Genomic DNA, 14784 nt, shown 5'->3' on the forward strand with positions numbered 1-14784 from the left:
CCATCTCTGATTCCGCACATCTGATTCCCAACCTCGGATTCCCCACCTCTGATTCCCCATATCTGATTCCCCGCCTCTGTTTCCCCGCCTCTGATTCCCCGCCTCTGATTCCCAACTCTGATTCCCCGCCTCTGATTCCCCAGCTCTGATTCCCCGTGTTTGATTCCCCGACTCTGATTCCCTGCCTCTGATTCCAAACCTCTGATTCCACACCTCTGATTCCCCATATCTGATTCCCCGCCTCTATTTCCCCATATCTGATTCCCCGCCTCTGAGTCCCCAACTCTGATTCCCCGCCTCTGATTCCCCAGCTCTGATTCCCCGACTCTGATTCCCGGAGTCCGATTCCCTGCCTCTGATTCCCCGCCTCTGATTCCCCATCTCTGATTCCCCGCCTCCGATTCCCCGTGTCTGATTCCCTGCCTCTGATTCCCCGCCTCTGATTCCCCGCCTCTGATTCCCTGCCACTGATTCCCTGCCCCTGATTCCCCAATTCTGATTCCCCATATCTGATTCCCCGCCTCTGTTTCCCCGCCTCTGATTCCCCGCCTCTGATTCCCCATATCTGATTCCCTGCCTCTGATTCCCCAACTCTGATTCACCGCCTCTGATTCCCCAGCTCTGAATCCCCGCCTCTGATTCCCCGCGTCTGATTCCCTGCCTCTGATTCCCCGCCTTGATTCCCCATCTCTGATTCACAACCTCTGATTCCCCACCTCTGATTCCCTATGTTTGATTCCCCGACTCTGTTTCCCCGCCTCTGATTCGCAACCTCTAATTCCCCACCTCTGATTCCCCATATCTGATTCCCCGCCTCTGTTACCCTGCCTCTGATTCCGGGCCTCTGTTTCCCCATATCTGATTCCCCTCCTCTGATTCCCCAACTCTGATTCCCCGCCTCTGATTCCCCAGCTCTGATTCCCCGCCTTTTATTCCCGGCCTCTGATTCCCTGCCACTGATTCCCCGCCCCTGATTCCCCACCTCTGATTCCCCATATCTGATTCCCCGCCTCTGTTTCCCCACCTCTGATTCCCCAGCTCTGATTCCCTGCCACTGATTCCCCGCCCCTGATTCCCCACCTCTGATTTCCCATATCTGATTCCCCGCCTCTGTTTCCCCAGCTCTGATTCCCTGCCTCTGATTCCCTGCCCTGATTCCCCATCTCTGTTTCACCGCCTTTGATTCGCCACCTCTGATTCCCCATATCTGATTCCCCGCCTCTGTTTCCCCGCCTCTGATTCCCTGCCTCTGATTCCCAACCTCTGATTCCACACCTCTGATTCCCCATATCTGATTCCCCGCCTCTATTTCCCCATATCTGATTCCCCGCCTCTGATTCCCCAACTCTGATTCCCCGCCTCTGATTCCCCAGCTCTGATTCCCCGCCTCTGATTCCCGGCGTCCGATTCCCTGCCTCTGATTCCCCGCCTCTGATTCCCCATCTCTGATTCTCCATATCTGATTCCCCGCCTCTGAATCCCCATCTCTGATTCCCGGACTCTGATTCCCCTCCTCTGATTCCCGGCCTCTTATTCCCAGCATCTGATTCCCGGCCTCTGATTCCCGGCCTCTGATTCCCCGCTTCTGATTCTGATTCCCTGCCTCTGATTCCCCATCTCTGATTCCGCACATCTGATTCCCTGCCTCTGATTCCCCACCTCTGATTCCCCATATCTGATTCCCCGCCTCTGTTTCCCCGCCTCTGATTCCCCGCCTCTGTTTCCCTATATCTAATTCCCCACCTCTGATGCCCCAACTCTGATTCCCCGCCTCTGATTCCCCAGCTCTGATTCCCCGCCTCTGATTCCCTGCATCCGATTCCCCATATCTGATTCCCCGCCTCTGATTCCCCAGCTCTGATTCCCCGACTCTGATTCCCGGCATCCGATTCCCTGCCTCTGATTCCCCGCCTCTGATTCCCCATCTCTGATTCCCCGCCTCTGATTCCCCGTGTCTGATTCCCTGCCTTTGGTTCCCCGCCTCTGATTCCCCGCCTCTGATTCCCTGCCACTGATTCCCTGCCCCTGATTCCCCACCTCTGATTCCCCACATCTGATTCCCCGCCTCTGTTTCCCCGCCTCTGATTCCCCGCCTCTGATTCCCCATATCTGATTCCCTGCCTCTGATTCCCCAACTCTGATTCCCCGCCTCTGATTCCCCAGCTCTGAATCCCCGCCTCTGATTCCCCGCGTCTGATTCCCTGCCTCTGATTCCCCGCCTTGATTCCCCATCTCTGATTCACAACCTCTGATTCCTCACCTCTGATTCCCTATATTTGATTCCCCGCCTCTGTTTCCCCGCCTCTGATTCCCCGCCTCTGATTCCCCATATCTGATTCCCCGCCTCTGATTGCCCACCTCTGATTCCCAGCCTCTGATTCGCCAGCTCTGATTCCCCGCCTCTGATTCCCCGCATCTGATTCCCTGCCTCTGATTCCCCGCCTCAGATTCCCCATCTCTGATTCACCGCCTTTGATTCGCCACCTCTGATTCCCCATATCTGTTTCCCCACCTCTGATTCCCGGCCTCTTATTCCCAGCATCTGATTCCCGGCCTCTGATTCCCGGCCTCTGATTCCCCGCTTCTGATTCTGATTCCCTGCCTCTTATTCCCCATCTCTGATACCGCACATCTGATTCCCTGCCTCTGATTCCCCACCTCTGATTCCCCATATCAGATTCCCCGCCTCTGTTTCCCCGCCTCTGATTCCCCGCCTCTTATTCCCAGCATCTGATTCCCGGCCTCTGATTCCCGGCCTCTGATTCCCCGCTTCTGTTTCTTATTCCCTGCCTCTTATTACCCATCTCTGATTCCGCACATCTGATTCCCTGCCTCTGATTCCCCGCCTCTGTTTCCCCGCCTCTGATTCCCCGCCTCTGTTTCCCTATATCTAATTCCCCACCTCTGATGCCCCAACTCTGATTCCCCGCCTCTGATTCCCCAGCTCTGATTCCCCGGCTCTGATTCCCTGCATCCGATTCCCCATATCTGATTCCCCGCCTCTGTTTCCCCGCCTCTGATTCCCCGCCTCTGTTTCCCCATATCTGATTCCCGCCTCTGATTCCCAACTATGATTCCCCGCCTCTGATTCCCCAGCTCTGATTCCCTGCCTCTGATTCCCCGCGTTCTATTCCCTGCCTCTGATTCCCCGCCTGTGATTCCCCATCACTGATTCACCACCTCTGATTCCCTACCTCTGATTCCCCATATCTAATTCTCCGCCTCTGTTTGCCCGCCTCTGATTCCCCGCCTCTGTTTCTCCATATCTGATTCCCCGCCTCTGAATCCCCAACTCTGATTCCCTGCCTCAGATTCCCCAGCTCTGATTCCCCGCCTTTGATTCCCCCCGTCTGATTCCCAGCCTCTGAATCCCCGTGTCTGATTTCCTGCCTCTGATTCCCCGCCTCTGATTCCCCATCTCTGATTCACCGCCTCTGATTCCCCACCTCTGATTCCCCATCTCTGATTCCGCACATCCAATTCCCTGCCTCTGATTCCCCAACTCTGATTCCCCACCTCTGATTCCCCAGCTCTGATTCCCCGCCTCAGATTCCCCGCGTCTGATTCCCTGCCTCTGATTCCCCGCCTCTGATTCCCTGCCTCTGATTCCCCATATCTGATTCCCCGCCTCTGATTCCCCAACTCTGATTCCCCGCTTCTGATTCCCCAGCTCTGAATCCCCGCCTCTGATTCCCCGCGTCTGATTCCCTGCCTCTGATTCCCCGCCTCTGATTCCCCATCTGTGATTCACAACCTCTGATACCCCACCTCTGATTCCCCATATCTGATTCCCCGCCTCTGTTTCCCCGCCTCTGATTCCCCGCCTCTGATTCCCCATATCTGATTCCCTGCCTCTGATTGCCCACCTCTGATTCCCCGCGTCTGATACCCTGCCTCTGATTCCCCGCCTCTGATTCTCCATCTCTGATTCACCACCTCTGATTCCCGGCCTCTGATTCCCCATCTCTGATTCCGCACATCCGATTCCCTGCCTATGATTCCCCACCTCTGATTCCCCGCCTCTGATTCCCCATATCTGATTCCCTGCCTCTGTTTCCCCGCCTCTGATTCCCTACCTCTGTTTCCCCATATCTGATTCCCCGCCTCTGATTCCCCAACTCTAATACCCCGCCTCTGATTCCCCAGCTCTGATTCCCCGCCTCTGATTCCAGGCCTCTGATTCCCATCATCTGATTCCGGCCTCTGATTCCCGGCCTCTGATTCCCTGCTTCTGATTCTGATTCCCTGCCTCTGATTCCCCATCTCTGATTCCGCACATCTGATTCCCTGCCTCTGATTCCCCACCTCTGATTCCCCATATCTGATTCCCCGCCTCTGTTTCCCCGCCTCTGATTCCCCGCCTCTGTTTCCCAATATCTAAGTCCCCACCTCTGATTCCCCAAATCTGATTCCCCACCTCTGATTCCCCAGCTCTGATTCCCCGCCTCTGATTCCCCGCATCTGATTCCCTGCATCTGATTCCAAGCCTCTGATTCCCTGCCTCTGATTCCCAACCTCTGATTCCCCACCTCTGATTCCCCATATCTGATTCCCCGCCTCTGTTTCCCCGCCTCGGATTCCCGGCCTCAGTTTCCCCATATCTGATTCCCGGCCTCTGATTCCCCGCCTCTGATTCCCCACCTCTGATTCCCTGCCTCTGATTCCCCATCTCCGATTCCCTGCCTCTGATTCCCAACCTCTGATTCCCCACCTCTGATTCCCCATATCTGATTCCCCGCCTCTGTTTCCCCGCCTCTGATTCCCCGCCTCTGATTCCCAACTCTGATTCCCCGCCTCTGATTCCCCAGCTCTGATTCCCCGTGTTTGATTCCCTGCCTCTGATTCCCTGCCCTGATTCCCCATCTCTGTTTCACCGCCATTGATTCGCCACCTCTGATTCCACATATCTGATTCCCCGCCTCTGTTTCCCCGACTCTGATTCCCTTCCTCTGATTCCCAACCTCTGATTCCACACCTCTGATTCCCCATATCTGATTCCCCGCATCTGTTTCCCCATATCTGAATCCCCGCCTCTGATTCCCCAACTCTGATTCCCCGCCTCTGATTCCCCAGCTCTGATTGCCCGACTCTGATTCCCGGCGTCCGATTCCCTGCCTCTGATTCCCCGCCTCTGATTCCCCATCTCTGATTCCCCGCCTCTGATTCCCCGTGTCTGATTCCCTGCCTCTGATTCCCCGCCTCTGATTCCCCGCCTCTGATTCCCTGACACTGAATCCCTGCCCCTGATTCCCCACCTCTGATTCCCCATATCTGATTCCCCGCCTCTGTTTCCCCGCCTCTGATTCCACGCCTCTGATTCCCCATATCTGATTCCCTGCCTCTGATTCCCCAACTCTGATTCCCCGCCTCTGATTCCCCAGCTCTGAATCCCCGCCTCTGATTCCCCGTGTCTGATTCCCTGCCTCTGATTCCCCGCCTTGATTCCCCATCTCTGATTCACAACCTCTGATTCCCCACCTCTGATTCCCTATATTTGATTCCCCGCCTCTGTTTCCCCGCCTCTGATTCCCCACCTCTGATTCCCCATATCTGATTCCCCGCCTCTGATTGCCCACATCTGATTCCCCGCCTCTGATTCGCCAGCTCTGATTCCCTGCCTCTGATTCCCCGCATCTGATTCCCTGCCTCTGATTCCCCGCCTCTGATTCCCCATCTCTGATTCACCGCCTTTGATTCGCCACCTCTGATTCCCCATATCTGATTCCCCACCTCTGTTTCCCGGCCTCTGATTCCCCGCCTCTGATTCTCCATATATCATTCCCCGCCTCTGAATCCCCATCTCTGATTCCCGGACTCTGATTCCCCACCTCTGATTCCCGGCCTCTTATTCCCAGCATCTGATTCCCGGCCTCTGATTCCCGGCCTCTGATTCCCCGCTTCTGATTCTGATTCCCTGCCTCTGATTCCCCATCTCTGATTCAGCACATCTGAATCCCTGCCTCTGATTCCCCACCTCTGATTCCTCATATCTGATTCCCCGCCTCTGTTTCCCCGCCTCTGATTCCCCGCCTCTGTTTCCCTATATCTAATTCCCCACCTCTGATGCCCCAACTCTGATTCCCCGCCTCTGATTCCCCAGCTCTGATTCCCCGCCTCTGATTCCCCGCATCCGTTTCCCCATATCTGATTCCCCGCCTCTGTTTCCCCGCCTCTGATTCCCCGCCTCTGTTTCCCCATATCTGATTCCCCGCCTCTGATTCCCAACTATGATTCCCCGCCTCTGATTCCCCTGCTCTGATTCCCTGCGTCTGATTCCCTGCGTTCTATTCCCTGCCTCTGATTCCCCACCTGTGATTCCCCATCACTGATTCACCACCTCTGATTCCCCACCTCTGATTCCCCATATCTAATTCCCCGCCTCTGTTTGCCCGCCTCTGATTCCCCGCCTCTGTTTCCCCATATCTGATTCCCCGTCTCTGAATCCCCAACTCTGATTCCCTGCCTCTGATTCCCCAGCTCTGATTCCCCGCCTTTGATTCCCCCCGTCTGATTCCCAGCCTCTGAATCCCCGTGTCCGATTTCCTGCCTCTGATTCCCCGCCTCTGATTCCCCATCTCTGATTCCTCTGATTCCCCACATCTGATTCCCCATCTCTGATTCCGCACATCCGATTCCCTGCCTCTGATTCCCCAACTCTGATTCCCTTCCTCTGATTCCCAACCTCTGATTCCACACTTCTGATTCCCCATATCTGATTCCCCGCATCTGTTTCCCCATATCTGAATCCCCGCCTCTGATTCCCCAACTCTGATTCCCCGCCTCTGATTCCCCAGCTCTGATTGCCCGACTCTGATTCCCGGCGTCCGATTCCCTGCCTCTGATTCCCCGCCTCTGATTCCCCATCTCTGATTCCCCGCCTCTGATTCCCCGTGTCTGATTCCCTGCCTCTGATTCCCCGCCTCTGATTCCCCGCCTCTGATTCCCTGACACTGAATCCCTGCCCCTGATTCCCCACCTCTGATTCCCCATATCTGATTCCCCGCCTCTGTTTCCCCGCCTCTGATTCCACGCCTCTGATTCCCCATATCTGATTCCCTGCCTCTGATTCCCCAACTCTGATTCCCCGCCTCTGATTCCCCAGCTCTGAATCCCCGCCTCTGATTCCCCGTGTCTGATTCCCTGCCTCTGATTCCCCGCCTTGATTCCCCATCTCTGATTCACAACCTCTGATTCCCCACCTCTGATTCCCTATATTTGATTCCCCGCCTCTGTTTCCCCGCCTCTGATTCCCCACCTCTGATTCCCCATATCTGATTCCCCGCCTCTGATTGCCCACCTCTGATTCCCCGCCTCTGATTCGCCAGCTCTGATTCCCTGCCTCTGATTCCCCGCATCTGATTCCCTGCCTCTGATTCCCCGCCTCTGATTCCCCATCTCTGATTCACCGCCTTTGATTCGCCACCTCTGATTCCCCATATCTGATTCCCCACCTCTGTTTCCCGGCCTCTGATTCCCCGCCTCTGATTCTCCATATCTCATTCCCCGCCTCTGAATCCCCATCTCTGATTCCCGGACTCTGATTCCCCACCTCTGATTCCCGGCCTCTTATTCCCAGCATCTGATTCCCGGCCTCTGATTCCCGGCCTCTGATTCCCCGCTTCTGATTCTGATTCCCTGCCTCTGATTCCCCATCTCTGATTCAGCACATCTGAATCCCTGCCTCTGATTCCCCACCTCTGATTCCTCATATCTGATTCCCCGCCTCTGTTTCCCCGCCTCTGATTCCCCGCCTCTGTTTCCCTATATCTAATTCCCCACCTCTGATGCCCCAACTCTGATTCCCCGCCTCTGATTCCCCAGCTCTGATTCCCCGCCTCTGATTCCCCGCATCCGTTTCCCCATATCTGATTCCCCGCCTCTGTTTCCCCGCCTCTGATTCCCCGCCTCTGTTTCCCCATATCTGATTCCCCGCCTCTGATTCCCAACTATGATCCCCGCCTCTGATTCCCCTGCTCTGATTCCCTGCGTCTGATTCCCTGCGTTCTATTCCCTGCCTCTGATTCCCCACCTGTGATTCCCCATCACTGATTCACCACCTCTGATTCCCCACCTCTGATTCCCCATATCTAATTCCCCGCCTCTGTTTGCCCGCCTCTGATTCCCCGCCTCTGTTTCCCCATATCTGATTCCCCGTCTCTGAATCCCCAACTCTGATTCCCTGCCTCTGATTCCCCAGCTCTGATTCCCCGCCTTTGATTCCCCCCGTCTGATTCCCAGCCTCTGAATCCCCGTGTCCGATTTCCTGCCTCTGATTCCCCGCCTCTGATTCCCCATCTCTGATTCCTCTGATTCCCCACATCTGATTCCCCATCTCTGATTCCGCACATCCGATTCCCTGCCTCTGATTCCCCAACTCTGATTCCCCACCTCTGATTCCCCAGCTCTGATTCCCCGCCTCAGATTCCCCGCGTCTGATTCCCTGCCTCTGATTCCCCGCCTCTGATTCCCCATCTCTGATTCACCGCCTCTGATTCCCCATCTCTGATTCCCCACCTCTGATTCCCCATATCTGATTCCCTGCCTCTGTTTCCCCGCCTCTGATTCCCCACCTCTGTTTCCCCATATCTGATTCCCCGCCTCTGATTCCCCAACTCTAATACCCCGCCTCTGATTCCCCAGCTCTGATTCCCCGCCTCTGATTCCCCGCATCTGATTCCCTGCCTCTGATTCCCCGCCTCTGATTCCAGGCCTCTGATTCCCAGCATCTGATTCCGGCCTCTGATTCCTGGCCTCTGATTCCCTGCTTCTGATTCTGATTCCCTGCCTCTGATTCCCCATCTCTGATTCCGCACATCTGATTCCCAACCTCGGATTCCCCACCTCTGATTCCCCATATCTGATTCCCCGCCTCTGTTTCCTCGCCTCTGATTCCCCGCCTCTGATTCCCAACTCTGATTCCCCGCCTCTGATTCCCCAGCTCTGATTCCCCGTGTTTGATTCCCTGCCTCTGATTCCCTGCCCTGATTCCCCATCTCTGTTTCACCGCCTTTGATTCGCCACCTCTGATTCCCCATATCTGATACCCCGACTCTGATTCCCTGCCTCTGATTCCCAACCTCTGATTCCACACCTCTGATTCCCCATATCTGATTCCCCGCCTCTATTTCCCCATATCTGATTCCCCGCCTCTGATTCCCCAACTCTGATTCCCCGCCTCTGATTCCCCAGCTCTGATTCCCCGACTCTGATTCCTGGAGTCCGATTCCCTATCTCTGATTCCCCGCCTCTGATTACCCATCTCTGATTCCCCGCCTCCGATTCCCCGTGTCTGATTCCCTGCCTCTGATTCCACGCCTCTGATTCCCCGCCTCTGATTCCCTGCCACTGATTCCCTGCCCCTGATTCCCCAATTCTGATTCCCCATATCTGATTCCCCGCCTCTGTTTCCCCGCCTCTGATTCCCCGCCTCTGATTCCCCATATCTGATTCCCTGCCTCTGATTCCCCAACTCTGATTCACCGCCTCTGATTCCCCAGCTCTGAATCCCCGCCTCTGATTCCCCGCGTCTGATTCCCTGCCTCTGATTCCCCGCCTTGATTCCCCATCTCTGATTCACAACCTCTGATTCCCCACCTCTGATTCCCTATATTTGATTCCCCGCCTCTGTTTCCCCGCCTCTGATTCGCAACCTCTAATTCCCCACCTCTGATTCCCCATATCTGATTCCCCGCCTCTGTTACCCTGCCTCTGATTCCCGGCCTCTGTTTCCACATATCTGATTCCCCTCCTCTGATTCCCCAACTCTGATTCCCCGCCTCTGATTCCCCAGCTCAGATTCCCCGCCTTTTATTCCCGGCCTCTGATTCCCTGCCACTGATTCCCCGCCCCTGATTCCCCACCTCTGATTCCCCATATCTGATTCCCCGCCTCTGTTTCCCCAGCTCTGATTCCCCACCTCTGATTCCCCAGCTCTGATTCCCTGCCACTGATTCCCCGCCCCTGATTCCCCACCTCTGATTTCCCATATCTGATTCCCCGCCTCTGTTTCCCCAGCTCTGATTCCCTGCCTCTGATTCCCTGCCCTGATTCCCCATCTATGTTTCACCGCCTTTGATTCGCCACCTCTGATTCCCCATATCTGATTCCCCGCCTCTGTTTCCCCGCCTCTGATTCCCTGCCTCTGATTCCCAACCTCTGATTCCACACCTCTGATTCCCCATATCTGATTCCCCGCCTCTATTTCCCCATATCTGATTCCCCGCCTCTGATTCCCCAACTCTGATTCCCTGCCTCTGATTCCCCAGCTCTGATTCCCCGCCTCTGATTCCCGGCGTCCGATTCCCTGCCTCTGATTCCCCGCCTCTGATTCCCCATCTCTGATTCTCCATATCTGATTCCCCGCCTCTGAATCCCCATCTCTGATTCCCGGACTCTGATTCCCCTCCTCTGATTCCCGGCCTCTGATTCCCCGCTTCTGATTCTGATTCCCTGCCTCTGATTCCCCATCTCTGATTCCGCACATCTGATTCCCTGCCTCTGATTCCCCACCTCTGATTCCCCATATCTGATTCCCCGCCTCTGTTTCCCCGCCTCTGATTCCCCGCCTCTGTTTCCCTATATCTAATTCCCCACCTCTGATGCCCCAACTCTGATTCCCCGCCTCTGATTCCCCAGCTCTGATTCCCCGCCTCTGATTCCCTGCATCCGATTCCCCATATCTGATTCCCCGCCTCTGTTTCCCCGCCTCTGATTCCCCACCTCTGTTTCCCCATATCTGATTCCCGCCTCTGATTCCCAACTATGATTCCCCGCCTCTGATTCCCCAGCTCTGATTCCCTGCCTCTGATTCCCCGCGTTCTATTCCCTGCCTCTGATTCCCCGCCTGTGATTCCCCATCACTGATTCACCACCTCTGATTCCCTACCTCTGATTCCCCATATCTAATTCCCCGCCTATGTTTGCCCGCCTCTGATTCCCCGCCTCTGTTTCCCCATATCTGATTCCCCGCCTCTGAATCCCCAACTCTGATTCCCTGCCTCAGATATCCCAGCTCTGATTCCCCGCCTTTGATTCCCCCCGTCTGATTCCCAGCCTCTGAATCCCCGTGTCTGATTTCCTGCCTCTGATTCCCCGCCTCTGATTCCCCATCTCTGATTCACCGCCTCTGATTCCCCACCTCTGATTCCCCATCTCTGATTCCGCACATCCAATTCCCTGCCTCTGATTCCCCAACTCTGATTCCCCACCTCTGATTCACCAGCTCTGATTCCCCGCCTCAGATTCCCCGCGTCTGATTCCCTGCCTCTGATTCCCCGCCTCTGATTCCCTGCCTCTGATTCCCCATATCTGATTCCCCGCCTCTGATTCCCCACCTCTGATTCCCCATATCTGATTCCCTGCCTCTGTTTCCCCGCCTCTGATTCCCCACCTCTGTTTCCCCATATCTGATTCCCCGCCTCTGATTCCCCAACTCTAATACCCCGCCTCTGATTCCCCAGCTCTGATTCCCCGCCTCTGATTCCCCGCATCTGATTCCCTGCCTCTGATTCCCCGCCTCTGATTCCAGGCCTCTGATTCCCAGCATCTGATTCCGGCCTCTGATTCCTGGCCTCTGATTCCCTGCTTCTGATTCTGATTCCCTGCCTCTGATTCCCCATCTCTGATTCCGCACATCTGATTCCCAACCTCGGATTCCCCACCTCTGATTCCCCATATCTGATTCCCCGCCTCTGTTTCCTCGCCTCTGATTCCCCGCCTCTGATTCCCAACTCTGATTCCCCGCCTCTGATTCCCCAGCTCTGATTCCCCGTGTTTGATTCCCTGCCTCTGATTCCCTGCCCTGATTCCCCATCTCTGTTTCACCGCCTTTGATTCGCCACCTCTGATTCCCCATATCTGATACCCCGACTCTGATTCCCTACCTCTGATTCCCAACCTCTGATTCCACACCTCTGATTCCCCATATCTGATTCCCCGCCTCTATTTCCCCATATCTGATTCCCCGCCTCTGATTCCCCAACTCTGATTCCACGCCTCTGATTCCCCAGCTCTGATTCCCCGACTCTGATTCCCGGAGTCCGATTCCCTGCCTCTGATTCCCCGCCTCTGATTCCCCATCTCTGATTCCCCGCCTCCGATTCCCCGTGTCTCATTCCCTGCCTCTGATTCCCCGCCTCTGATTCCCCGCCTCTGATTCCCTGCCACTGATTCCCTGCCCCTGATTCCCCAATTCTGATTCCCCATATCTGATTCCCCGCCTCTGTTTCCCCGCCTCTGATTCCCCGCCTCTGATTCCCCATATCTGATTCCCTGCCTCTGATTCCCCAACTCTGATTCACCGCCTCTGATTCCCCAGCTCTGAATCCCCGCCTCTGATTCCCCGCGTCTGATTCCCTGCCTCTGATTCCCCGCCTTGATTCCCCATCTCTGATTCACAACCTCTGATTCCCCACCTCTGATTCCCTATATTTGATTCCCCGCCTCTGTTTCCCCGCCTCTGATTCGCAACCTCTAATTCCCCACCTCTGATTCCCCATATCTGATTCCCCGCCTCTGTTACCCTGCCTCTGATTCCCGGCCTCTGTTTCCCCATATCTGATTCCCCTCCTCTGATTCCCCAACTCTGATTCCCCGCCTTTGATTCCCCAGCTCAGATTCCCCGCCTTTTATTCGCGGCCTCTGATTCCATGCCACTAATTCCCCGCCCCTGATTCCCCACCTCTGATTCCCCATATCTGATTCCCCGCCTCTGTTTCCCCAGCTCTGATTCCCCACCTCTGATTCCCCAGCTCTGATTCCCTGCCACTGATTCCCCGCCCCTGATTCCCCACCTCTGATTTCCCATATCTGATTCCCCGCCTCTGTTTCCCCAGCTCTGATTCCCTGCCTCTGATTCCCTGCCCTGATTCCCCATCTATGTTTCACCGCCTTTGATTCGCCACCTCTGATTCCCCATATCTGATTCCCCGCCTCTGTTTCCCCGCCTCTGATACCCTGCCTCTGATTCCCAACCTCTGATTCCACACCTCTGATTCCCCATATCTGATTCCCCGCCTCTATTTCCCCATATCTGATTCCCCGCCTCTGATTCCCCAACTCTGATTCCCTGCCTCTGATTCCCCAGCTCTGATTCCCCGCCTCTGATTCCCGGCGTCCGATTCCCTGCCTCTGATTCCCCGCCTCTGATTCCCCATCTCTGATTCCCGGACTCTGATTCCCCTCCTCTGATTCCCGGCCTCTTATTCCCAGCATCTGATTCCTGGCCTCTGATTCCCGGCCTCTGATTCCCCGCTTCTGATTCTGATTCCCTGCCTCTGATTCCCCATCTTTGATTCCGCACATCTGATTCCCTGCCTCTGATTCCCCACCTCTGATTCCCCATATCTGATTACCCGCCTCTGTTTCCCCGCCTCTGATTCCCCGCCTCTGTTTCCCTATATCTAATTCCCCACCTCTGATGCCCCAACTCTGATTCCCCGCCTCTGATTCCCCAGCTCTGATTCCCCGCCTCTGATTCCCTGCATCCGATTCCCCATATCTGATTCCCCGCCTCTGTTTCCCCACCTCTGATTCCCCACCTCTGTTTCCCCATATCTGATTCCCGCCTCTGATTCCCAACTATGATTCCCCGCCTCTGATTCCCCAGCTCTGATTCCCTGCCTCTGATTCCCCGCGTTCTATTCCCTGCCTCTGATTCCCCGCCTGTGATTCCCCATCACTGATTCACCACCTCTGATTCCCTACCTCTGATTCCCCATATCTAATTCCCCGCCTATGTTTGCCCGCCTCTGATTCCCCGCCTCTGTTTCCCCATATCTGATTCCCCGCCTCTGAATCCCCAACTCTGATTCCCTGCCTCAGATTCCCCAGCTCTGATTCCCCGCCTTTGATTCCCCCCGTCTGATTCCCAGCCTCTGAATCCCCGTGTCTGATTTCCTGCCTCTGATTCCCCGCCTCTGATTCCCCATCTCTGATTCACCGCCTCTGATTCCCCACCTCTGATTCCCCATCTCTGATTCCGCACATCCAATTCCCTGCCTCTGATTCCCCAACTCTGATTCCCCACCTCTGATTCACCAGCTCTGATTCCCCGCCTCAGATTCCCCGCGTCTGATTCCCTGCCTCTGATTCCCCGCCTCTGATTCCCTGCCTCTGATTCCCCGCTTCTGATTCCCCAGCTCTGAATCCCCGCCTCTGATTCCCCGCGTCTGATTCCCTGCCTCTGATTCCCCGCCTCTGATTCCCCATCTGTGATTCACAACCTCTGATGCCCCACCTCTGATTCCCCATATCTGATTCCCCGCCTCTGTTTCCCCGCCTCTGATTCCCCGCCTCTGATTCCCCATATCTGATTCCCCGCTTCTGATTGCCCACCTCTGATTCCCCGCGTCTGATACCCTGCCTCTGATTCCCCGCCTCTGATTCCCCATCTCTGATTCACCACCTCTGATTCCCGGCCTCTGATTCCCAATCTCTGATTCCGCACATCCGATTCCCTGCCTATGATTCCCCACCTCTGATTCCCCGCCTCTGATTCCCCATATCTGATTCCCTGCCTCTGTTTCCCCGCCTCTGATTCCCTACCTCTGTTTCCCCATATCTGATTCCCCGCCTCTAATTCCCCAACTCTAATACCCCGCCTCTGATTCCCCAGCTCTTATTCCCCGCCTCTGATTCCCCGCATCTGATTCCCTGCCTCTGATTCCCCGCCTCTGATTCCAGGCCTCTGATTCCCAGCATCTGGATTCCGGCCTCTGATTCCCGGCCACTGATTCCCTGCTTCTGATTCTGTTTCCCTGCCTCTGATTCCCCATCTCTGATTCC

This window comes from Narcine bancroftii, chromosome 6, assembly GCF_036971445.1.
Source record: "Narcine bancroftii isolate sNarBan1 chromosome 6, sNarBan1.hap1, whole genome shotgun sequence".
Lineage (NCBI taxonomy): Eukaryota > Metazoa > Chordata > Chondrichthyes > Torpediniformes > Narcinidae > Narcine > Narcine bancroftii.